The following is a 3,693-nucleotide window of genomic DNA, read 5'->3' as shown; positions in this document are numbered from 1 at the left end:
ATTGTTCTGGCAGCATGTGTATAGTAGAGGATTGCAAAATCAATCATCAATGGGAGGAGAGGCCCTTGTCCCTGTGAATGCTCTGTGCCCCAGTGTAGTGGAATGCTTGGGCCAATAAGTGGGAGGGGGTGAGGTGGCAAGCATGGGGAGGGGGGAGCCAACAGGGGTTTGTTCTTGTTTTTGTTTGTTTGTTTGTTTGTTTGTTCCTGTGAGGGGAAACTGGGAAAAGAAAAATCATATGACATGTAAATAAAGAAAATATCTAATTAAAAAAAAAGAAAAAAAAAACAATATTGGGGTCATTCCAAAAAGGCCATATCAAAATAGCACAGACTAAGTGTCATAAACACCAGAATCTTATTTTCTGGAGACCAGATTTCAAAATTAGAGAGCTAGAAGTCAGTTTGCTATTCAACCACTCCTTCTATAAGAATGGGTGTGGAGGGGGAAGCAGATATTGTTTGTCTCATTTATAAGTGCATTAATTCAGTCACAGAGGCCCATTCTTACCAGGTGTCATGGTGGGAATCAGCTACTTGGGAAGTCAAGATAGAAGAGTCAATTGAGTCTGGGAGTTTAGACCAACCTGGGCCACGTAGAAAGATATTCCTTCATGAACACTGCCTCCAAAATAAACAAATGAAAACAATACAAAAATAAACTATATTATCACACAGGAGCTAGAACTTCACATACACATTATTAGGGGAATATACAAACAATTAACCATAACACCATGGCTATAGAGATGTCAATATTCAGTGGGAAATGGTGTCAATCCCCAAATGTTTCCAAAATATCTGGAGTCTTTAATCAAATAGACAAATCATCCATACATGTGAATTTTTCACTTTCTTTCCATCTTAATCTCACAGCTAAAATTCTAGGCAGAGATTATGAAATAGATATAAATAGACTGAAAGCATCATTATATGTAATTTGGAAAGTGTTTTGCTGGCATACATCTGCAAGCACTTCAGGAACACTTTCAAGCTGTGTTTACATGATATTAAACATCTGGATGAAAATTGAAAAAAATAATCAATTTGGATTGAAAACAAAACACAAGTACAGATTTCAGTGTCCTGGCCCCTGGAATTGTATATGCAGCACAGATCTTCACAGCCCAGTAATGAGATAATGGTGCCTAAGAAGGGGCACCAAAATGGCCAGGGGGCAAAGGGGGCTTCCGTGGGAAGGCAGACTTTAAAAAGAGAACTCTATTGTTCATGCAAAGAAGGGAAAAGACTAATATGAAGAACATGAGTCATAAAAATCCAAACTACTGGATCCAGGAGGTTTAAATCTTTAAGACAATGACTTCAATTCAACTGAAAATCCAGTAAATCCTTGTTATCAGGGGATGGGTCTTTCAGGAAACTTAAGCTTCTAGATAGTCAATAAATTCTTAAGATACTTGAAGTTGCACAGTTTATTTTCACCCTTGCATGTAGAAAGCTTTTCAAAACATGGAACTTTCTTCCAGTCCTCTTTTCTGGAATATATTTTACCTTGGTTGCTACTTTAGTTCAGTATGTCTCGTACACTTGTAGCTCAGTGGTCCCTGGTAATGAACTCAGAGTATTAATACACTTCTGTTACTGCCTCTATTTGTTAAGAGTTCTCTTTTTCATTTTTCCCATTCCTGGCTTTGTTCTTGTAACTTGTGTTAAGATAGGCTCTGTCAGAAACAGGCCATGAAATAAAGACCTGACAAGATGTTTTCTTGAGAGTTAATGCCAGTAGTTCCCAGTATGTCCCAGTACACTCCAGTGTGCCCCAGTATGTCCTACCATGACCCAGTACATCCCAGTATGTTTCATCATGTACATTCCAATGCAGGCTGCCATGGGCCAGGAAATGGGAGATTAGTAACCTCTGATGTTCTAATTGGAGGCCCTGTTCTTTGAGGGTATCTGGAGCTTGTTGCCCTGAACCTCTATAAGACTCTGTAGAGCTGGACCTCAGTGAAGGAGGACTCAGGCCTATTCCCCATCCTTCCCACTGTTCTTCAAGTGTTCTTCTTCCACTTCTACTTCCAGAAGCCTGAAGTTCCCTTCAGTAAGAAGAAAACCATCAAGGTTTCAGGAAGATGAGTGATAGGCCATGTGGGCATGGGAAGGGATTATTATACCCAGCTCTGGTACCCTACTGCTCCCTCTTGTTCTCATGCCTAACAGAGTTTTGAAGTAAAGAAAGTTTTGGAGTAAAGAAATGACATTTTCAAGTACCTTAGGACCTTACTTCCTGATTTCCTTCTGGTTCTTGGCTATAGTTGCAATACATTTTGCAAGGAAACTAATAAATATTGAGAGTCCCTTCAAAAAAGCCAACCAAAATAATTTTTTAAATAAGGTGAAAGGACACAAAGTAGAAGCTTATGTTAGGCAACTTCTCCAGAAGTTTATACTGACTTCTTTCTGTTATTTCAGGTCATTAAAAATGGCCAGAATTCCAAAGTATCCCGGTATATGTGGTTGAAGTTTCCAAGAGAAACACACAAATAAAAGTGATGAAACTGAGTCAAACATAACTCATTGTCATACGCTGGCATATGGCTCTCTGTTTGCACAGCCAGACTGGGAACTTCAGATCAGAGAATATATAAGGACCCAGGGCACAAAGCATTCTGGGTAACAAACAAAATTATCTCCTCCATCTTCATCTAATGGAAGGGCACTTGATGAGAACTGACTCAGGATTGTGTAGAGAATGTGGTCCTCAGAACGGGCATCTGAAGAGGTCTAGGACAGACAGGCAGCCTTCGAATCACTTCAGTTCATGAAAAGTTAGAAGGAGCCTAGGCTTTAGTTTGATGTTCATAGGCTAGAACGAGGCTGGTGACAGTGATGTCAGTGAAGAGGGGGATGCCACAACTTGGCAATGTTTGTGCCCGTGGTCCCCATTACTCAAGAGGCCAAGATGGGAGAATCACTTGAATCTAGTTAGGGTAATATGCAAGAATCCATCTTTTAAAAGTCAAGGTCAAGAGCTATAAGGTGTTAGATAGAGGAAAGAAAAAGTAAAATTTAGAGGCCCATGGAAGACTTACAATTAGAATTCAATAGGACATTAGATGCTAATATAGGAATAATACAAAAGTAAGAAAACAAAGTTTATGACCACAGGTCTGGGGACTCAGAGCCTTTGGTCACAATGAGGACCTTAGAAAGGCAGATTGCTCAGATCGGAAGCTGAAAGCCTGTGTCACACTGACCCTACCCTTACACAAGGGGAGAAGACGACAACAGATTGTACTCTTGGGTTTCCAAAGCTCTCCTTTTTTTTCTGCCAGTAATCCCCCTTCTTAGTAACTTTTGCTGAAACACCACCTGTATGAAGGGAGAAAGTAGGTGTCCTGTACACTTATTTTTCTGAATGGAACCTTAATATTTGATCGCTATATTTAATCAAATTTATCAAGAGGAATTAAAGTATGAGTTACAGGAATGTGGAAGATGAACTGAGTTCCTGACTTCTCAACAAATTATGTGCCTGAGACAAAATCCACATTGAGGAAAGGAACACAATTTGGAAGGCAAGAAGAACACAAGCCAACTGGAACCATGGTGTCAATAAGCTTTGCTCTGGGGGAGGGGTGGTGCACTCGAACACGGTCACTGTAACTCAGATATTATATTATACAATGCTATCCTGAAATTCATCCACTCGTAAATGTCTACATAATACAAA

The sequence above is a fragment of the Mastomys coucha genome, unplaced genomic scaffold (assembly GCF_008632895.1).
Source record: "Mastomys coucha isolate ucsf_1 unplaced genomic scaffold, UCSF_Mcou_1 pScaffold23, whole genome shotgun sequence".
Taxonomy (NCBI): Eukaryota; Metazoa; Chordata; class Mammalia; order Rodentia; family Muridae; genus Mastomys; species Mastomys coucha.
The sequence above is the reverse complement of the archived record's forward strand: the minus strand, read 5'-3'. Positions refer to the sequence as shown.